Source organism: Peromyscus eremicus, chromosome 15 (genome assembly GCF_949786415.1).
Source record: "Peromyscus eremicus chromosome 15, PerEre_H2_v1, whole genome shotgun sequence".
Taxonomy (NCBI): domain Eukaryota; kingdom Metazoa; phylum Chordata; class Mammalia; order Rodentia; family Cricetidae; genus Peromyscus; species Peromyscus eremicus.
In genome coordinates this window covers 41,639,447-41,662,393 of record NC_081431.1, presented here as the reverse complement: position 1 = coordinate 41,662,393, position 22,947 = coordinate 41,639,447, and the positions used below count along the sequence as shown (strand labels likewise).

Sequence of the window (22,947 nt, the reverse complement as noted above, 5' to 3'; positions counted from 1 at the left end):
TGGATTTGGGGGGGATCCTGACTTGTTCACTTTTATAATGCAGTATGCAGGTTTATGGGCTGATTACCCCAAAGCTGAATGACTCAGAGATATGTAGTGTTTAAAAACTTCTCTAACTTATTATTTAGCTAGTTTTATGTATCTGTTAGATATTCCACAGGAATCGGCCAGGAAAGCGAATGAATTAATTATATATTCTAAATCAAGCTATTCCATAATTTTTTAAAAAGTAGGAAAAAAGATAGGGGTTTTTCATCACATGTATATACATTTTCAGGGTGTACAAATGACATTTAAAATAAATCTAATCTATGAGTATTACTATTTGCATAGATTTAGGAAATGGTAAATTATGTGAAATAATGTATTATCTTTATTAATAATACATTTTTATTAATGTATGTATTTATAAATATTGCCTTCCCCCCTTTTTGTAGTGCTGGGGAAATGAGGTAGGACTTCACACATGCTCAGAAAGCCCTCTAATGCCAAACTACACACCCAGCCTTAAATATTGCTCTTCTTCCTGTACATTTCATCAGACAGTTTTATTCAAACTCATCAAAGACATTCTCAAAATCAATGCCCTTGTCAACGGCAAAGTGGATCTTTGAATCATCAAAAGATTTTTGAATAGTTCTGCAGAGCTGCATAAGTAGTTGCATTCATGTTTAAGTTGTCTAACACAAGACACTGTTTGCAAGGCGTTGTGGTGTGTGCCTGTGATACCAGCCCTTGGGAGGATAAGCCGGGAGGATCACCAGGAGTTAGAGACCTATCTGGGCTACATAATCTCAAAAACAAAGCAAAACTCAGTTCCTCTCGCTTAGTGACAAGTGCTTTTACCCACTGAGTCATTTTACCAGTCCCCAGCTCTGTAAAGATTTTTAAGTGAGATGACTTTTCTTGAGGAATATTTTGGGAAGCTTTGAATTATATTTAGACGTATATGGTCTCCTTTCTCCCACTGACAATGAATTATCTTGCGGCCCCTTGACCTACAGCCTTGATCATCTCAAAGTGTGTCTAACTGTGTGTGTGGTATGCTGGGATTAAACACACAGCTTTGCTCACACTAGCCAAGTGCTCTATTACTGAAATGCACTCCCAGCCCCGAGTGTGTCTAATTGTGTGTGTGTGTGTGCATGTGTGATATGCTTGGATGAAACACACGACTTTGCTCACCCTAAGCAAGCGCTCTATCACTGAAATGCACTCCCATCCCTAAGTGGGTATAATTTTGCTTGAATGGTAGTTAGTTCTTGAGGCAGCAAAACATTAGTGTTGAATAAGCAAAGAAAACCAAACCCACGAAACGTTCTTTCCTAGTGCCATCTTTCCAATGGACATCAGATCTCGGTTCTTCAGTGTCTCTTCTCCATTTTCTCCGACACGTGGCTTAGTTCTGTCCTGTACCCTCAGTACCCAGGACCTGTCCCCTGGCAGTTCTTAGCAGCTGACCTCTTATGCCCAGATTTCCTGTGACTGACTAGATCAGTGGTTCTCAACCTGTGGGTCATGACCCTTTGGCAGGGGTGGGGTGTCGAATGACCCTTTCACAGGGGTCGCATATCAGATATTTACCTTATGAATCATAACAATAGCAAAATTACAGTTAGGAAGTAGCAACAAGAATAATTTTAAGGTTGGGGGTCACCACAACATGAGGAACTATATTAAAGGGTCTCAGCATTAGGAAGGTTGAGAACCACTGGACTAGATGCTAGGTGCCCCGAGGGCACACACTGTGTCTTGATTTTACCTCAGTCTGTGGCACGAAGCGGGAGTCAGAAATGTAAAGAATAAGAGCCACACATCATCACGTAATAGGGAATCATTCCAATATCTTAGAGAGCTGGTACAGATTTCAAATGGATGTCTTATGCAGACTCCAACATTTGTTGATTCCAACTATATACACACATTCAGATAGTCTCCATCTGTTGCCTAAACGTATGGGTGGCCGAATCTCAATCCGGAGGTGACGTGGGGAGGACAGAGAAGGCCTGCTGTGCGCCTGTGGGGGCTTTCCTGAAAAGGATCCAGGCTCTGTCTGCTTGTTTACATCCCAGGCTTCGGTTCTGTGAGGGCACCAGGCCTCTTGCCTGCAGAGGAGACAAGCGAGTTCAGTGTATCTGTAACTTGGGCTCTTTCAGCTTTACCAGATCTGGGCCTGCCTCCATCCAAGCCTGTCTGTGAGGGATGTATTTTTAGACTGTTAGCTGGGAAATTTCTGGTGACTGTGGATTTTAGGCCAGGCTCCCTCCTTACCTGGCCATTGTCAACTATTCACATTTTCCAAGTGCACACATGCACATAGGCGAGCATTGATTTTTTTTCCCCCACAGTGTTTTTATGGCAGCTTGTCTGTGTTCTGCAATGGTCTGGGTCACAGTGAATACACAACATTTGGCCTAGTATTCTGCTTGGTCATACTTAGTGATGGATAGGGAAAAATTAAATAATACCATGGGTAGTCAGTCATCTTTGGTAACTTCTAATTTATGTTCATCTCTAAGCCAGGGAGCTGAAGGCAGTGAGAGACACTGTTTGAAGATGAGTCGAGAAACCAGACCTTCTTTCTGCTTTCTATCATCTGTATGGTCTGGAGCAACACACTCACTCTGTCTGCATCCCAGTTCTTCATGTTGACTGGGTATATAATAACTCCCAGCTCACTAGGGCTTTGTGCTTAGAGCTGTGTACCATACAATTGATATTTCTTTTACTAGTTTTTGAAGATTTATCTTTATTTTTGTGTATGTAAGTGTTTTGTCCCCATGTACATATGTGTAGCCCGTTCATACCTTGTTGCCATGGAGGCCAGGAGAAGGTGTCAGATTCCCTCATAACTGGAGTTACAGATGGTTGTGAGCAGCCGTGTGGGTGCTGGGAGCCAAACCTAGGTCCTCTGCAAGAGCAATAATTACTCTCTATTGTTAAGACACCCATCCAGCCCCACTAGTTGGCATTTTTAAGCTAACCAGTTGATTGAAGACAGGGTTATGCTGTGTAGCTCCACCTGGTATTGAACTCATGATCCCCCTGTCCCACCTCCTAAAAGCTAAGATCACAAGTAAACATGCTGTTGGCTCTGCTTAGTTAGGAAGGAACTATCATGACCAGCCAAAATGAATTTTCCCCTCCCTGGCTAGGTAAGAGTGTGTGCTTGGTAACTTATGCTTTCTCTGTTTGCAGAATGTTGGGAGAGGGAAGACCCAGATCCTGTCCATCTTCCACCGGGACAAGCAATCCCAGTGATGCCCACCTTCCCATCTGTGTAGATCATCTCTCTGCTTCTCAGGCATCCTCACAGCCATTGCTGGGCCCTTTCTAGAGAGCCCCTGCCATAGTGGGTCCTGTCGCATTTCTACTCCATTCTCAAAGTGGCTGGTTAGTTCAGATGTTATATTACTGCTGAGCCACTGAAGACAATACCCCGACTCTCTTCTCTCTACCTCCTGAGCCTCACCAACATCCCATCCACTCTCACACTGCTTCCCAAGCAGTTTTCCTAACACTGCCCACATCATCCTTCTCTGTTAAAAGTTAGCACCGGCCCCCTATTGCCTTCACAGTAATCTAAGAAAACCTCTTTTAGCTCTGAGAACCTTCTACCCTACCTCAAGAGCTCATTTCCCCACACTCCAGCTTGCTGCCTATTCTTTTTCCAAATTACCTTTTCAGCCACTTTAATTGAATGAATTTCTATCTCTAAGTTTTAGGAAGAGACCATCATCACCATTATGATTATGATTACTACTATTGGTTGTTGTTAAGTTTTTTGAGACAAAGCCTCTTGTATCCCAGGGTGGCCTCCAACTAACTCTCTTGTAACTGAGGATGATCTTGAACTCCAGATTCTCCCACCTCCACCTCCCGAGTGGTGGATTATAGACATATGTATCATGCCTAGCTGAGGTGATTTTGTTGTTGTTGTTTGGATTTTTGAGTCAGGGTCTTACTATGTGGCCAGATGGGCCTTGAACTCAGGGATAACCTGCTTCTGCCTCTTGAGTGCTGAGGTTAAAGGTGTGTGCCACCATACATGGCTGATAATATTATAAAGATTTGTTTATTTCTGTTTTTGTTTTGTTAGAGACAGGATCTTGTTATATAGCTCTGGCTAGCCTGGAACTTGCTATGTAGACCAGGCTGGCCTTGAAGTCCTGGCTCGTGTATTTTTGAATTTATGTATCTGTGTATGCCATGTGTGTGTGGGGGGTACCTTTGGAGGCCAGGAGAGAGCATTGGATCCCTTGGAGCTGGAGTTACAGGTGGCTGTAATCTACCCAACATGGGTGCTGGGAACCAAACATGGGTCCTCTGAAAGAGCAGCAAGTGCTCTTAACCACTGAGGCATTTCTCCAGCCCCAAGACATTATTATTTTTTAATATAAAGTTTCTGCCTCAGTGTTTTCTTTCTGAGCCAACTACCTTTCCAGTCAGAGTTTTCTGTCCCTTCATATACTCCCGGGGGGATTTGTTGCTCCCTCATAGTGCTTTGTTCAGACTGTCTTATGACATTTATATTTACTTTTCCATCCTGCCAACTGTTTTTTTAGATGCTTTTTTTTAAAAGCAAATTTGATAGGATGATATTTGCCCAAACACATTAAACTATGTACTAAAGATGGATTCATTTATGTCATGGAAATTATACCTTCTTAAAATTTCATCCAAAACAAAAGACCCAGCAAAAGCTCGGCAGAATGAAAATAAACAGGTAGGAAAATCAGAATGAAAAGAACGGGAAAGTAAAAGGAAATCGGGGCTGAGGTTAGTATGGAAATTGCATCACACAATGTTTGTGGACTGAAAATTTCCCTCTGATTTTCCCGTCTGCCAAAGGAAATGGAGAACTGTGACCAGAGAAAACGAGATGTTCCAAGGTTTTGAAACCTGAGCAAAAGCCTCTCTCACAGGTTCTCTTATGAGGAGAACATTGTGTGATCGATTGACTGCTTCCCAACAGTAAGCCTGTGTTAAACCAATAAGGAGTCGTACTGGCTTTTCTTACAGCATCCCTTCGCTTGAGTCATTGGCAGAACATCAAGGTGCCACCAAGAAAACCGTCCTGTGAGGCCCCGAACAGTTCACACGCACGACTTTCTAGCGGCTTGACTAGATTAGGAAGTGCAATTTAAAATCAGCGTAAAAGGGGTCGATGGTTTATCTTCCAAGTAACCCTTCGGATTCTGACTGTGATGAATACACTTGTGGGTGTATTTGAGAAAGCCCAAGTCTGTGGCCAAGCCCTCTAGTGTAGGCATTGCTGTTTCAAATCAAGGGCAGACATTTGGGTTTGTAGCTGTGTTGTTAGGTGCCTGTCTGTTTGAAACTGTTATGTCTTCTAGTTGGCTCCTTGATCATTACATAGTGCCTCTCCTTATTCCTGATTGCATTCCTTGGATTGGGGTCCACTTTTGTCTAAAATTAACATCGCTACTTCGGCTTTCTTTTAATTTGTGTTCCCCTGTTTCTCTTTTGCCATCTGTTTACCGTAAACCCAGCTATGTCTTAGGTTAAAAGTAAGTTCTTGGGCGAGTGAGATGGCTCAAGGATGAGTCTGACAACTTGAGTTCAACCCCAGGGATCCAACATGGGAGGAGAGAACCGACTCCAGAAAGCTCTCTTCTAGCCTCCCCCACATGTGTGCAGTGGCATGCACACACACACACACACACACACACACACACACAGAGTAATAATAATGATAATAATAATACTGAACAAAAATTTAAAAATAAAAGAGGTTCTTGAAGATTGCATAGAATTAGGTTCTTTTAAAAAGCTAACCTGACAACATTGGCTTTAGTGTGTCCCTTCCTTCCTTTCCTCCTTCCTTCCTTTTCTCTCTTCTTTTCTTTAAGAATGGCACTCTAGCCAGGTGGCTGTGGCACACGCCTTTAATCCCAGCACTCGAGAGGCAGAGCCAAGCTAATCTCTGTGAGTTCGAGGGCAGCCTGGTCTACAGAGCGAGATCCAGGACAGCCACCAAAACTACACAGAGAAACTCCGTCTTGAAAAACAAAAACAAACAAACAAACAAAAAAAACAAAACAAAAAACTGGCACTCTAAGCACAAGCACAGTGGTGCACACTTGCAGTCCTAGCTACTTGGGAGGTTGAATCAAGAGAATCACTTGAGCACACAAGTAAACAACCAGTCTGGGTAACACAGCAAGATTGTGTCTCCAAAGCCCCAACTTCAATCCCTGGAACACCAAAACCCAAAGGATACCAAAGCAAAACACATCACAGGAAGGCATTCCATTATTGTCTTGTTTACAAGGCTCTTCTGACAATTGGCCTGTGGGAATTCTTATTGTTGTTCCTATGGAGTTGTGTTGCCCATCATAAGGAGTATTTCCTTCCTTCGGTGGATTTCCATCAGGAGCTGTGCTAGCCAGAGAGACACAAGAGCCTGCTCCCCTAGAAGCCACCAGTAGTACCCCTAAAGGGACAGCCTGCAAAAATAGCCTCGGTGTCGGGTTTTGACACCCTCTGAGTGGGATTGACTTCTCTCATGAAAGTTGAGGCTTAAGAACAGTCCTCAGGCATGGAAAGGGGACTATTCTGTTTCTGCATGGAGGGGTGTAGCTGGAGAGTCCCGCCAAGCCCCGGCAGTCCCGCAGCCTACTTATAAAATAAACACACAGACGCTTCTGTTATTTAAATTGTTTGGCCTAATGACTCAGGCTTCTTGCTATCTAGTTCCTGTATCTCAAATTAACCCGTATCTATTAATCTATAAGTTGCCACGTGGCTCATAGCTTACCGATACCTTACATCTCGCTTGTCATCTTGGCCGCTGGCAGTGTCTCTCTGACTCTGCCTTTCTGTTCCCCCAGTTCTCCTCTCTGCTAGTCCTGCCTATACTTCCTGCCTGGCTACTGTCCAATCAGCATTTTATTTATCAATCAATCATAGCAACATATATTTACAGCGTACAGGACATCCCACAGCAGAGGGGACTGTGGTAGCTCCTGTGGGTTCTATTTCTTGACAAAAAGGCTTATTTTCACTCTCTCCACCTCACAAAGAAATACATCCTCAAGTTCAAGTTCTACACAAAGGAACAGTGGACCCTAGGTTTAGGTTTTAGGGGAAAGTTCTAGAAATAAAAATTAATTGGGAGCTGGACACACAGTGCATGCCAGTAATCCTAGCACTTGGGAGGTACAGCAGGAAGGCCAGCTGCAGCTACAGAGAGAGTTTGAGACGAGTCTGGGATACATGAGCCTGTCTCAACAAACTGATTTTTAAATTGAGAGGATCCACATTATTTCCTCAACCTTTCATTATTAGACTACCCACGGGCTCTCCCATCGTCCCCACATAAAGGGACATTGAATATACCCACACCCACCCACACCCATCCAAGCACAGGACATACTGTTAGAACAGTCAACCGTCCTTTACTGGGCCATATTTAGCTGTGGCTAAATTTAGCATACTTAACTTTTTAACCGAACTTAACTTTCCCTGCCTCCTGTCATAGTGCTGGATTACTTCGGATCTTGAGCTGCTACTGCAGCAGACCTTTCTCTTTCTTTTCTTTCGTTTTTTTAAGATATAATTTTGACGTATATAGCCCCAGATGGCCCAGAATTCACTATGTAGCCCAGGCAGGCATGAATGGCATCAAACTCATGACAATTCTGTCGTGGCCTCCTGTGGGCTGGGTTGACAGATGGGACCATCATGCCCAGCCTCATAGGTGGCTTTTCATGTGATTCCGTCTTCAATATTCTTGCTATGACCTTATGGAAATCCAGATCACACTGTATTTATCTTTTCTTCTTTAACTTAAGTCTCAAATGTGTCCCATGAATGGACACTCAGCAAATAATATATCAATCTTCAGTTCGTTATTACCATTAATTTAACAATGTTTAATTAACTTAATAATAAAGCTCCCTAATGACGTTAGCCAGATTGAATAGATACTGACTGGCATGTCCCCACCACCAGCTTTCCACTGATTCTCTCCCGAGGTCCACCTGAAATGAAGAGAACTTAATTTTATTTTCTTCCATCTTAATAGTAATTAGTGGGTGTCTACCGTTAGGCATCGAAGACTTTTTAAAAAAGATTCATAAGACAAATGCAAAGATGAAATTTTTGTTCTGAATAGTTTATACTGATTATGTTTAAAACACAACGCAGAATGTCATCGACTAAGAACACAGAGGACTGAGGACAGAAGAGAGAGGGGTCATATGCCTGTGTTCTCGTAAACACTCCAAGTGTCTGCTGTTTTCTGGACTTAGGTGGAGGGAGGAGAAGATGGATTGTGGATGAATGGTGATAAAATGATACCGCTGAGGTCTAAGGAAGTAACAGAAGCTTGTGGGACAGTGTCAGGCAGTTCAAAGAAGGGAACAGCTCCTTCTAGAATGTAGGGCAGTGGCAGGTGGGCAAAGAAACGATTAACGCAGACCTGAGGACGCGTGGGAATGTTTTATAGAGAAGGCAGCAGTTAGTTGTCCCTGTAACTGGGCAGAACTCTAATATACAGATGTGGAGGAGGAGGAACTGTCACAGGGAATGGCCTGGGCAAAGGCCCGGAGGAGGGAAAGTACCTACTGTGGTGACACCTTTAACCCCAGCATCCAGGAGGCAGGGGCAAGTGAATGTCTGTGAGTTCAAGACCAATGTGATCGACATAGCTAGTTCCCGGCTACACAATGAGAGTCTGTTTCAAAAATAAACAAATAAATGAAAAATGGAAATTAGTGAAATCTCTCGGAGGGGTGCGTGGGTGAGCGGGTGGTCAGAATCAAATGAGGCTACCCAGAGCAGCTGGAACTATCAGCTGACTGGGTAAATAAATGAAGGTCTTGGACACAGGCTTTTGGTGTTTTGTTTTGGTAGCCAATGGTGAAGCGTTCTGAGTGGGGAGGTTGTATAATCGTATTACGGAGGAGCTTTGTAGAGCATAAAGGAGAAGCAAGGCTGAGGAGGGGCAGGCACACGGGGCGGGAGGCTAGGAGGATTGTTCCAAATGGCCTCTATGAAGATCATTCCCCATTGTCGACTTGGATTGAGAATCACCTTGGAGACTCGCTTCTGGCCCTGTCTGTGTTAGTATTTCCTGAGAGGTTTAATTAAGGAGAGAAGACCACCTTGATGTGGACAGCACCAGTTCAAGGGCTGGGAGTCTAGACTGAATGAAGGGAAGGGAAGGAGAAAGCCTGATGATGGGCTTAGCTCCCGGTAGATGCAACTCTAACCAGCCCCTTATGCCGCTGCTGCAAGGCTTCCTTGACATGTCTCTCCTCAATCTCTGAGCGCAGGCTTCCTCATCCCTCAAGGTCCTTTTATCCGGTATTTGGGCACAGTGATGAGAAACGCAATAAAGACCTCTGTGGCCCAGGCCGGCAGGTCCAGAATCTGTGCCTCTATGAAAGCCAGACTGGAATTCTTCCCTCTTTTGAAATGTTTATGGGTCAGTGAATGTCAGCCCTCAAGCTAAACACAGGGCAAGTTTAGACACACATTGGGAACATCAACACACGTCCTATTTTTAGGGAAGGAACCGAGGTCTCGAGAACGCATTTGTGCCAAGGTCGGCCTGGCTTCATGGGAATATCTGGAGAGCGGACATTTGGTGTGGCTGTTGGCCATGATGACCGTCCCAGCCTCTGAGAGTCTAGGCTTTGATGATTCTCATTTTCCCTTCCCAGAGGGAAGATGGAAAGCCATCTGATGCTTCTCTTAGCATTCCTCGTCTCCTTGGTATTGACATCGATAAACAATGAAATTACAGGATCCAGATTAAGTAGATCTATTTTCCTAGCATGTGGTACAACACAGTTTGAAAATAAAAACAAATCAAATGTTCGGAAAGCAAAATGAATGCAAATTAAGGTCTGGAGAAATCTGTTAGCACCCAAGCACTTACTTTGTTTTCTCTCCTCTTTAAATTAAATGAACACTATTTTCTGAAGCTTGGATGTGAATCACAGCCCCTTCTGGACGTACTGATTCCAGCTCTGTTCTTGCTTAGGAATTGGTCTTCTCCAGTGCTGAGGGAAGGCTGTTCTCTATAGGAGATACAGGGGTGAGCAGTCTCTTCGGGACACGTAGACTGGTCTGGAATCACCCAGGTGAGGTTGCCCAGAGCCAGGGAGAAGAAAACAGATGTCTAGAGTCTCTTTCCATTTGATGAACTATCAACTATGCTCTTAAAATTAGTTATACTTTTTCTTCTTCTTCTTCTTCTTCTTCTTCTTCTTCTTCTTCTTCTTCTTCTTCTTCTTCTTCTTCTTCTTCTTCTTCTCCTTCTCCTTCTTCTTTTGCTGTTTGAGACAGGGTTTCTCTGTGTAGCTTTGCTTCTTTCCTGGATCTCACTCTGTAGCCCAGGCTGGCCTCAAACTCACAGAGATCCACCTGCCTCTGCCTCCCAAGTGCTGGGATTAAAGGCATGCGCCGCCACCGCCCGGCTAATTATACTTCTTAAAGTTCTTTTTTTTGTTCGAAACAGGGTTTTTCTGTGTATCCCTGGCTGTCTTAGAACTCTCCCCGTAGGCTAGGCTGGCCTCGAACTCACAGAGATCCACCTGGCTCTGCCTCCCCAGTGCTGGGATTAAGGAGTGTGCCACTACGGCTCAGACTGATTTAGCTTCTTAAAGTTCTTAAATGACAAGGTAGTGGACTGGCTAAATGTGGGCTTAGGGCTAGAAAGAACCAGTTCAAGCCCTCCTCCCTAGAGCTGTGACCTTGGAACATTTAGCGTAACTCCACTCTTAATTCACCTAGAATTTGGGGACAATAGAGTCCAACCTCCAAGTCACAGGATATAAAGCAAAGAGGCACACAGTGAGAGCTCTGCACAGAGTACTTCTCTTCATCGTTAATTGAGTAGAGCTTAGCTCTCTTTACAGAGGGGTGCAGACCCTTTGTTCTGAGCACCGGTTCCTTCCCGGACTGTGCAGTTCTGGGCTGTTCCTAAGCTTCGTGTTATCACAGAATGAGCCCAAGGAGATGTGGTGCAGCCCACGACACTCAGACTCTCTAGTACCCATGCTAATTGAAGTGAACCACAGAAACTGCTCGTTCGCAGTCAGGCCCACAGATCGGACTTGAGTCTCCAAGGGAATTCTGCCAGGGTTTTTTTTGTTTTGTTTTGTTTTTTGTTTTTTGTTTTTTGTTTTGAGACAGGATCTCACTATGTAGCATAAGCTGTCCTAGAACTTAGTATTCAGAGCTGGAATTAAAAGCATGCACACCACGCCTGACTTAAAAGTCAGTATTCTTGGCCCGGTGGTGGTGGTGGTGGTGGTGGTGGTGGTGGTGGTGGTGGTGATGCCTTTAACCCCAGCACTCGAGAGGCAGAGACAGGCAGATTTCTATGAGTTCAAGGTCAGCCTGGTCTACAGAGCGAGATCCAGGACAGGCACCAAAGCTACAGAAAACCCTGTCTCAGAAAAAAAAAAAAAAAAAAAAAAAAAGTCAGTATTCTTGACCAGGCCTGGTGGTGCACACCTATAACTCCAGTACTCTGGAGACTGAATCAAGGGGATCCCAAGTTTGAGGCCAGCCTGAGCTACATAGCCAAGACAAGGTTAGTCTTTTAAAGAGCTCCAGATGCTTTGTTTGGCAATGTTGTCTTACCTCTTTCCTGTTTAAAGTGGCCAGGAAATGACAACCAGAATGGCAGAGTGAACAGAGACGCTATTCACAGAAGGAAGGAGTGGCCTGACTTCCTAACTTCCGCTTTTAGACCCAAAGCAGAGCATTGGTAGAACACCCCTGGACACTGTATTACGGCCGCCATTCCAGGCACGCGGCTGTAATAGCTGTCTTAGTGATGTGACACCATGACCAAAGCAACCTGGGGAGGAAAGGGTTTATTCAGCTTACAAATCTGGAATCATAGTTCACTGCGAGAAGCCGAGGCAGGAACTCAAACTGAGCAGGAACCTGGAGTCAGGAGCTGATCCGGAGGCCACGGAGGGGTCTGCTTCCTGACTTGCTCCTCATGGCTTGCTCAGCCTGCTTTCTTATAGAACCCAGGACCACCAGCCCAGGGGTGGCCCCACCCACAATGGACTGGGCCCTCCCCCTATTGAGTACTAATTAAGAAAATGCTCTACGGGTCTGCCTATAGCCTGAGCTTATGGGGGCGGCATTGTCTCAAGTGAGCTTCCTTCCTCACAGATGACTCTAGCTTGTGTCAAGTTGACATAAAACTAGCTAGTGTACAGCTGTTAGAGTCTTCCTGTTCAGGAGCGGGACATCTGGGCCTGACTTCATGGCTCCGTGAGGGTCCTTCTCTTGTGGAATATTGAAAATCAAAGCCCTCTAGGCCTCTGGTGCACAGAGACACTCCACTAAGGAGAGTGCCTTTCACCTGCAGGCCGTGGGGATTAACCTTCAATATTCTTTCCTCTGCCAATCTCAACTTCCAGGCTGAGCTGGCCACAGGACACCAGGACCAAGTTCTTTTCCACCACGGCAGAGTATCTTATCCCCGCAACCGCATCTCTTTAAAGGCAGCTGCTCAGTTTGGTGGCTCTCCAGGCTCACTCTGGGATCTTGACTTGCCAAAGCCCCTAGAAAATTATTGACCATGAAATGAAAGAGAAAGAGGCATTTTGTTTGTTTGCTTGCTTGCTGAAGACGTGGATAATAAACGAAGCAGTTTCCGCAGTAGGTCTGAGCATTAATTTCATGCAAATGAGGATCTATTGTATGCGGGGGAACGGTTAGGACCTGGGGCTCCATCTGCTTCTCTACACAGGTGGCCCACGCAGATGACAGCTAGTCATTTGTCACTAAAGGCCAAGGCTGGTTCCTGGTGGCCTTTACTTTCCTCTGGGCTGGGCCTTGGCTGGCTCAGACGGTCTTTCTCTCCTTTGTCTCCCCCTCCCTCCCCTGCTGTGCTGAGGTGGCTTCTGAGTTCACTGTTCTGTCGCTGTGCCCCTTTGGGGCGATATCTTTCACTCTTAATGGGATTTCTGTTTTCCCACTAACCAACGTCCAGTGGGCCAGTTTCTTGTGGGTATATCTTTCTTTCAGGAACTTCCTAATTGTTTCAATGTCCCCCTGAAGCTGCCCCTTGCCCCCGTCTCCCTGAAGAAGCAGGCAGAGCTTACCTCTAATGTGTTTCTTATGCACGAGAGAATCAGTTTGCAAAGTACAGCAGTGGCCTCTCCCCTCACCCTCCAGCTACCAGCAGAGTTCAGAACACCTCAGGTTTGGGTCCTATTCTTACCTTTTATTTACTTATTTAGAGATGGGGTTTCATATAGTGCAGACTGGCCTCACACTCACTGAGTAGCTGAAGATGACCTTGACCTCCTGGTCCTTGAGCCTCTATTCCTAAATGTTGGGATTACAGACAAGTGCTTTCGTTCTGGGTCCCATTACATCCCTTTTCCTCCTTAGAGCAGGCGTGGGTTCACAGTGAAACCAAGGAAGGTACAGACATTTCTTTTATACCCCCCGTCCTTCCTCCCATAGCAATATCCTCCACCAGAAGGGCACACTTGTTACATTTGCTAAGCCTACACCCATACGTTATTAACACCCAAAAGAACCATAGTGTGTATTCAGGCTCACTCTTTTTTTTTTTTTTTTAATAATTTCATTTAACTTTATTTTATGTGTATTGGTGTGAAGGTGTCAGATCTCCTGGAACTGAAGTAACAGACAGTTTCAAGCTGCCATGTGGGTGTTGGGACTTGAACCAAGGTCCTCTGGAAGAGTAGCCAGTGCTCTTAACCGCTGAGCTATCTCTCCAGCCCTCAGGCTTACTCTTGATGTGTACATTCTAGGGCCTCGGGCAATGTAGGGTAGCAATGACATTATGGCGTCACACAGTGCCGTCCCACTCTGCCATCCTTCCCTCCTTCTAACCGTGGCAACACATCATCTTTTTAGTGTTGCCACTGTGGAGTCTTTTCCAGAACGTCCAAGAGTTTGGCTCGTAGAGTAGGTAAACGTACAGTGTGTAACGGTCCCCACTGGTTTTCCACTGTTAATAGCGCAGTACAGACTGGGGATGTGGCTCAGCGGGAGAGCACTTGCCTGGCATTCATGGCACGTGGAGAGTTCCACCCCAGCATGGTGAAAACAAGCCCACAGCAACAGGGCAGTGTCACTGTATCAAAGACGTAAGCTTTAAAAAAGAGTTTAGTTTGGCTTATGGGTCTTGAGGTCAAAGGTCAAGGGACTGCATGTGGTGGTGAACCTCTTATTGACAGAGTCTCATGATGACACACGGCATCACCCAGTGAGACCGGAAGCACGTGTGTGCATACTCTGGCCCTCCCCTCTTCTGATAAATCCAACCAGACACAGCTGTGGACACTCTACACTAATCACATAGTTCTAGTCACCTCGGAAGGCCTCGCCTCACGCATCATAGCTGGATTAGGTTTTCACCTTCCTAGTGCCTCAGTGGGGACTCAACTTGGCCATGAGTCTCTAAAGGACAAATCTTCACATCACTGGGGCAGTCCTTTTTCAGGTGGCTTCTTTCACTGGGATCTAAACTCCTAGGATTTGCAATGTGGGAGTTCACCTCGTGCCGTAGAAGGCCAAAAGTGCCAATCATAACCAGTCTCTCATGCTTTTTATTTTCCATGGAGGGCATGGGGCATCACAGCTGAATGCATGTCCAGGTAGTTTATCTCCTTAGTAGGAAAACCCTTGGCACTGTGGTCCCGCGCTCTGCATCCATTCAGGAGCCCCTGTTTATTTACCCTGAGATTAAGACAGGCGGGCACTGCCCACCTGCAGAGGGAGGGTTGGCTCTTCACGCCATCGGTGTTACTAGGAGCCCACCAAGGTTCGCTTGCAATTTTCTTGCCCATACGTGACATGGCAAGGCTTTCATTCCATTCCCCCACCATTTCTCACCAAAGCCATGCTTCCTCTTCCTCTTCCTCACTCCTCACTTCCTGTGGGGAAGCAGCTTGCAGGCTGCCTGGGCGCCTCTTTGTCACAGCAGGTTTTCAGTTTTCCTCCTAGGGAAGCAGGAGTGGCGAAGGTGGGTGGGAGCTCACACTGCGGGGGTTTCTGCTCTGTGTGCACACTCTGCCCATATTCTCTGCATACCTGGGAGGTAGATATTTCATTCTCATACAGATGAAGAAAAACAAAAGAAAGCCCCAAAAGGCACAGCCATGCTCTCCAAGGACAGATACTTAGTGTATTGCAGCACCTGCTGTAATTCTGCTCTGGGCAAGCTGTGACCAGGTGTGGGGACATGTCCTAAGGGAGTAAGCTGCTAATTCCTTTTGCTATGTGCCCTTTCCTTCAGCATGTTCTAATCTTAGTGTTTCTTTTGCTAGTGGTCTTACCTTGGACAAGTTCTAGACACTGCCCAGCTTCCTCTCCTGTGATGGGGACTCTCCACTCATTCCCAGAGTAATCAAACCTTAGAAACTGGAAGCAGAGAGGTAGTTGCTGGAGGCTGGAGGCAGGGAAAACCAGGACTTACGTTTACTGAGTGCAGAGGTTCATTCTGGAAAGACAAAAATGTCCTGGAGATGGACAGTGGTGACGGCAGGTCAACGATGTGCGTGTCCTCAATATCCCTGAGCCACGGTATGGTGCAAACTCAGAACTTGAGAGCCAGAGGCCGGAGGATCCCAAGTTCAAGGCCACCTTGGGATACATGCACACACGCACAAATGCATGTACGCATGCCCCAAAAGTTGGATTTTGTATTATAAATACTTTGTAACCAGAAATGACTTTTTGAAAGTCATTTAAGAAACCAGAATGACTTCCTCAGTAGGTTGGGGAGGCCAGATTGAGCTACTGTATGTTAGGCTCTTAGGGATGAGCCTGGATGGAGCAAATGCTCCTTGAATTAGAGCCCATGCAGGCCCCAGTCTTGGCCCCTCCCACAGAAGGCCCGGAAGTTGGCCGGACTCTGTAGTGCACATCTATCATTTGGCTGAGGTTACCTTCAGAAGGGGCTTCACAGCAGCGTCTGGAACAGTTCCCTGTCCCCATGATGAGACAGCTGTCCGTCAGGACAGGGACTATAGAGTGTGTATGTCAATGAAGAAGCCCCCTGCCGTGGCAAGCGTGAAGCTTATCAGCGGAGCACTGCTTACTAAATTGCCCTGTTTTGGGCACAGACTCACTCCGTAAGCTGCCTCTTCTGAGGAGCAGCTGAGCTGGGTGGTTAATGCCAGAATAAAAGAATTACAGACTCACTTGGGAAAACATTCAATTAAGTGATTTCAGCACAGTATGTCTGAGGAGAGGAGGGGGTGTGAATGTTTTCAGTGGTCTTGCTGACCAGATTTATGGAGTGTCAGTAGGGATGGGGAGAAGGTGGGAGGTGCCTAGAGCTTAGGTCAGAAACCACAGCTGGCCAGGTGTGGAGCTGAGGAGGAAAGGACAGCGAAACAGCCTAGAAAGGACTGACTTCTTTCCATCTTCAAATTGGCGGCAGGAAATCCTTCCATACACTGTGTACATCGACACTTTCTGTGTGAAAGGCGCTGGGAGCTCAGGGGAGAGCAGACAGCCCTGCCCGGGGCAGAGCAGGGAGGAGAGATGTCTCTGTCTCTATTGAGGCCTCTGGGAATTCTTGTGTTCGGCAGTCTCCACGGCTGGACCCCAAGGACCTAATTTTCCATGTAACTTGCTCTCTGATGCCCTCTGTGTGAAGGGGCTAAGGTTCACGGACTTTTGCAGGGGCTTCTGGAGCTCAGAGGGGAAAGACCTTATTTTCATTTGATTTCCAATCCATGGTGAGATTAATGTATTTATGTAATGGACACAAGCTACTAAATTCCTTCAGCAAAGAATAAAAAAGTTAAGTTAGGACAAAATGAAATAAGAAACAGGTCTAAAGCATAAGAAGTGTGTGTGGGGGGGTGTTTGCATGTATGTGTGTGCGTGTACATGTTCATATATATTTGTATTCATGAATTTTTGTGAGCTGGTATGTCAGAGGTCAAAACCTACTACCTTTCTTGATCTCCACTTTACTTATGTTGTTGTTGTTTTGTTTTGTTTTTGAGACAGGGTTTCTCTGTAGCCTTGGAGCCTGTCCTGGAACTTGCTCTGTAGACCAGGCTGGCCTTGAACTCACAGAGATCCGCCTGGCTCTGCCTCCCGAGTGCTGGGATTAAAGGCATGCACCACCATACAGCTCCACATAGTTTTTTGAGAAAATTCTCCTACTAAATCTGGAGTTCATTGATTTGGCTAAATTGGCTGCTACCAAATTCCAGGGATCCTTTGGTCTCTGGATCCCCAGCACTGGCACACCTGGCTTTTATATGGATGTGGGGGCACTGAACTTGGCTTCTTCCTGTTTCCATGGCAAGCGTATTACCCTGAACCAACTCCCCGGCACCATGGTTTGCCGATGTTTGCTTGCTTGCTTGCTTGCTTGCTTTCATTTTGGTTTTAAGACAGGCTTTCCCTCTGCAGCCCAGGCTAACCTGGAACTTACCATGTAGCCCAGGATGGTATCAAACTTTTGGTGACTCTCCAGCTTCATCCTCCTCAGGGCTGGGATTACAAGTGTGAGCTATCATGGCCATCTCAAGACCTTGTTCTTAAATGATCGCATTCAGCGGACATGCACCCACTCGGTTACATTGCCTGAAGTCTCTAGGTGGCTTCTCTTCACTGCTGTGCTTGTGTGTACATGCTCAATAGACCAGTAACGAGACGGCTTGTGTCTGGTCGCTGGACCAATTCTGAGTGGCTTTATTCTAGACTACTGTTCTTAAATTATGACACTTCTCTTTATAGTTATTGCCTCTTTTAATTTTGTGTAGTTTTCAACAGTAACTTAATACCTATATTTAATTTATAACAGGTAAAGTATATATGGTGAGCTGTATTTTTTCTTTTTACCAAAAGTTCTGTTGTCAACAATATGTGAAGTCAGCTAACCTTAGGCACTCTTGGAAAACATATTGCTGCAATGGGATGCTCAAATATAAGTAAAGTGCAGGGGTATATATGGGTAAGAAGTCATAGTGAAACATCTACATGCTAATTGAAAAAAAATCAGTTTAAAGATTAATTTTTTTATGTGATGAGGGTATATGTGTACCATGTGTGTCCAGTGGCTACTGAGGTCAGAAGAGAGAATCAGATCCCCTGGAACTAGAGTCACAGACGGTTGTGGGCTGCCATGTAGGTGCTGGGAACTGAATCCAGATATTCTGCAAGAACAGCCAGTGCTCTTAACCATCACTCCAGTTTTGAAAAAAATTGATTTAAGAAAAAAGTTACTGCTGAGCCTCTTTGGGAGGTCTCTTATCTATCATTACCCCTGAAACTACCATTTTATATAGTTAAACCATACTAAAATTATAATAAAATTATACATTAGTTGAAGATCTATGCTTATTTATTGATTAAGCTGTGCTAAGAGTGGATATAACTATGTCCTGTAATTCTAGGGTGGCTAAGGCCACAAGTTTGAGCCAGCCTAGACTACATATAAAAGAAAAGAAATTGCATTGCATCTGTAGATTGCTTTTGGTAAGATTGCCATTTTTACTATGTTGGTCCTACCTGTCCATGAGCATGGGAGATCTTTCCATTTTCTGATATCTTCTTCAATTTCTTTCTTCAAAGACTTAGTTTGGCTAGAGTTACCCCAAGATATTTTACGTTATTTGTAGCTATTGTAAAGGGTGTTGTTTCTCTGACTTCTTTCTCAGCCCATTTATCATTTGTATATAGGAGAGCTATTGATTTTTTTGTTGTTGTTAATCTTGTATCCTGCCACATTACTGAAGGAGTTTATCAGCTGTAGGAGTTCCCTGGATGAAATTTTGGGGTCACTTATATATATTATCATATCATCTGCAAATAGTGAAAGTTTGACTTCTTCCTTTCCAATTTATACCCCTTGATCTCCTTTTGTTGTCTTACTGCTCTAGCTAGAACTTCGAGTACTATATTGAATAGGTATGGAGAGAGTGAACAGCCTTGTCTTGTTCCTGATTTTAGTGGAATCGCTTTGAGTTTGAAGTTGGCCGTTGGCTTGCTGTATATTGCCTTTATTATGTTTCGATATATTCCTTGTATCCGTGGAGTTCCGTTGAAGAGAGGGAGGAGGGATTATAGGAACAAGGGGGGCGGGTGGTCAGGATCATGATGGGAAAAATCACAGAGATAGATGATCCAAGCTATTAGGAGCTCATGAACTCTCGACTGACAGCTGGGAAGCCTGCGTGGGACCACACTAGGCTCTCTGAATGTGGGTGACAGTTACATGGCTTGATGTGTCTGTGGGTCTCCTGGCAATGAGGCCAGAACTTATTCCAGGTACATAAACTGGCTTTTTAGAGCCCATTCCCTATGGTGCCATGCCTTACTCAACCTTGATGCAGGAGGGAGGGACTTGGTCCTGCCCCAACTTGGTATGCAGCCTGTGTTGACTACCCAAGGGAGGCCTCAACCCCTCCTCATAGGGTGGGGGTGGGATGGAGGAGAGGTGGGGGGGAGTGGGAGAAGGGGAGGGGGGAGAACAGGGGTTGGTATGTAAAATGAAAAAAATTAAATTAAAAAATAGCTACAAAAAAAGAAATAAATATTTCACAATATATATATAAAAAAAAAAAGGAAAAAGAGAGGGGGAGAGGAGAGGGGAGGGGAGGAGAGAGGAGGGGAGGAGAGGGGAGGGGAAAGAGAGTGAACCAATCCAAGCAAACATGCATGTGATGCTAAGGCAGCGTCAGATGTGGGAAGACGCTGAGGGTCGGGAATTAATCTCCATTCCTTCTGAAGTCCATGTCTAAGTTTGTACAAACCCTTGTGAACCCATCACTGCTTTTAGTAACACGCAACCAAATGAGCACATATAAGAAACAATTCTGAGACTTGAAAGAGAGGTCAGCTGCCCTGGGGGCAATGCTCAGATGGATACCCCTGGGCACCGATGCTTGGGGGGGTGTTGAGGGATGACAAGGCTTTACGTGTGTCAGGGGAGGGAGGAGGTTGATACCAGCCCACGGGAAGGCCGCGAGGTCTCCTTACCAGTTGCCAGCTCTCATGCCAGGGCTGCCTGACTTTCAATGACATCCAAACTGACGCCACTAGTTCAGATGGCTCATCGTGTGTGTGTGTGTGTGTGTGTGTGTGTGTGTGTGTGTGTGTGTGTGTGTGTGTAGAGGAGCTCACAGACCTCCATGAGATGTGTGCAGCTGCCAGTGTCCCTCAGCCACTTCACACTCAGTATATCAATGGCACCTTCCCTTCCTTGTCCCTACATCAGACTCCTCCCCTTCCCCCGCCCTTCCATGCATTCTGTTACTATCTGTTTGATTTTGCCTCCTTACTGTGTCTTAAATAATTCCCTTTCAAAATAAAGTGGCCACGCTTTTTTTGTAAGGGTATTGCTTTTGTACCTTGTGCTCTCTAGAGGTAGGAGTGGAGACTGAGTCGTCTTGGAATTCCTAGTAGCTCAGTGCTTAGCCTGTGTTACATACACTGAAAATTAGCCCATATTACAGTACATACACAGCCAGGCAGGCAGACAGACAGACAGACACACACACATACACACACACACACACACACACACACACACACACACACACACACACACACTGAATGTAATTCATTTTTTTTAAAGAAAGGGTTAAAGCAGTCTTGATGGAGGAGAGAAGGAAGCTGGCTGGTTCCAGGTGCTATTTTGGTTGGAGGCATGAGTCAGGATGGCCTCTCTCTCTGCGGTCTGTGCCTGCAGAGGGATCTTGGCATCGTGCCTCATCCAGCCCTGGTTACAAAAGCCTTGTGACAAGTGTCCCCAGGAAACCACATACCTGGGGTTTGTGCTGCACTATACCACCTGTTCTGTTCCTTATTTTAAAAATCTATTCTTGAGCTGGCAGAGAGGTACTCACCTACACTCTCAGCCCATGGGCAGCGGAGGCAGGCAGATCAAGAGTTCAAGGCCAGTCTGACTGTACAGCCAGACTCTGTCTCAAGAAACAAAACAAAACAAGGAAAGAGTCCGTTCCTGGTACCCACGTCCTTCTCTCACGCTGAGTGTTTTTCGAATCTAGAGCAGTAAAGTTGCCGAGCCTGTTGGCTGCCTTCCTGTGCTGATCCTCCCAACTTCCTCTCCATCTCTGGAGGGCTCAGTGCTGCCGTCCCCTGGTTCTACCCTCACTGTCGAGAAGGAAGCGTGGTGATAGGCTCCTTCCCTCTCATTACCCTTCACAAGCCTGCGGATCCTAAGACAGCTCCACTTTCTTTCCTCCCGCTGAGAAGAAAGCCCCAAACAAACAGCCTGTCCTCATTCACAGGCTGTGAGAACCACAAGGAGTCTTCAGGACATGCTGGTTTGAAGTCTTCATTCCAAACATGAGCAAACGGAGGCTGAGGATTCTGTGTGTGGGGTACAGATCACGTGGAATCCCTTGTCAAGTTCTGAGGAAGGGGGAATGGGATTTATTTCTCCCCTGCCTAAATTTCTCCTGGTAGTCGCTGCTTTTAAATAACGAAATGGAACTGTAAACTAATTTCTTAAAAGATACATTTGTGTGTGTGTGTGTGTGTGTGTGTGTGTGTGTGTGGGTGGGTGTGGGTGTGTGCGTGTGCGTGCGCGCTTGAGTATGCTAGCCTGCACATCTTCTGGAAGACCAGAAGCGGATGTCTGAGGCTTCTTAAATCACTCTCTGCCTATTCCTTTTGATGCAAGGTCTCTCGCTCTGAATCCTGGGACTCAGGTTTTCTCAGCTAAGCTGGAAGGTAACAAGCTGTTTCCTGTTTCAGCCTCCCTCAGAGGATGCCTCAGATGGGTGCTGGGATTTGAACTCTGGTATTTTTATTTCACAGTGTCCTGGTTTGCTTTCTATTGTGATAAACATCGTGACCCAAAGCAATTTGGGAAGGAAAGGGCTTCTTTCATATTTCAGCTTATAGTCCACTATGAAGGGAAGTCAGGGCAGGAACTGAAGCAGCAGCCACAGAGAAATGCTGCTTACTGGCTTGCTCCCCCACCTACCTTTCTTATACAACCCAGGACCACCAGCCCAGGGCTGGCATCACCCACAGTGGGCTGGGCCCTCCCACATCAAGCATTAATTAAGAAGATGCCCCACAGACCTGCCTGCAGGTCAATCTTATGGAGGCATTTTCTCAGTGGAGATTCTCTCTTCCCAGATGTCCTGAACTTGTGTCCTGAACCAGCAAGGACTAACCATCAAGTATTCCTAGGCGCTGAGTCAGCTCTCCAGCCGTAAACTGATTTTCATGCCTACGATTGTGCCTGTGTTTCTGTTTAGGAAAAAAAAAAATCTCCTCTTCATCCCTACCTCTTCCTCCCTCTCTTTTCCAGGACCAGAGATCAAACTCAGGGCCTCCGCCCCCAGAGCTGTCTCCCCAGACTTTCCTTTTCTTTCTTCTCTCTTGGTTCCTTCTCCGACGTGTGCTATAACACGGGGTGATGAGGGACCGAGATGTCTGTCTCACTCCTCCCGGGACTGACTGCATACAATGGAGGGCTCACCCTTCCACACCTGAAGGAAGGTGAGACTTCCGTGTCTGCTGTTCCAGCAAGTTCTTCTCTGTGAACTCCAGTGACAAGAGCTGCTGCAGGTCAATCATGGAACTATGATTTTATTTGCAAGTATCTCTTTGCACAGATATCTTACCTAACATGCTGTGAGCTCTTTCAGTGCACAAGACTGTATCGGATTTTCGTTGTTGTTGTTCTTGGTACACGGTGCAATGTCTTGCCCACAGTACAGCTTCATGGTCGCAGGACTGAGTGCAGCTACCAGCCTCACTGTTCACTTGGGGCTTACATGTGCCTAATAAGGGAGACTACTTAAGCCTTAGAGGGAACTGTCCTTGGAGCCGAGCTGTAATGGAAAGTCGGTACACCATAACAGGAGGAGGAAAGTTGTTTTTATACACATGGAATGAGCCAGACAAAGGCTCAGAGTGGGAGACTAAAATTACGAGGTTGTCTATCAGGAAATTAAACAG

The 22,947-nt window shown here is 45.8% G+C and overlaps 1 long non-coding RNA gene across 1 annotated transcript; it reads left to right on the top strand.

The window, feature by feature from the left end:
* The first annotated feature begins 13,853 nt into the window (after positions 1 to 13,853).
* Positions 13,854 to 21,488, top strand: LOC131925269 (uncharacterized). Its single transcript, XR_009383204.1, has 2 exons — positions 13,854 to 13,948; positions 21,261 to 21,488. It is a non-coding gene; the product is annotated as an uncharacterized LOC131925269 (long non-coding RNA).
* Positions 21,489 to 22,947: the final 1,459 nt, after the last annotated feature.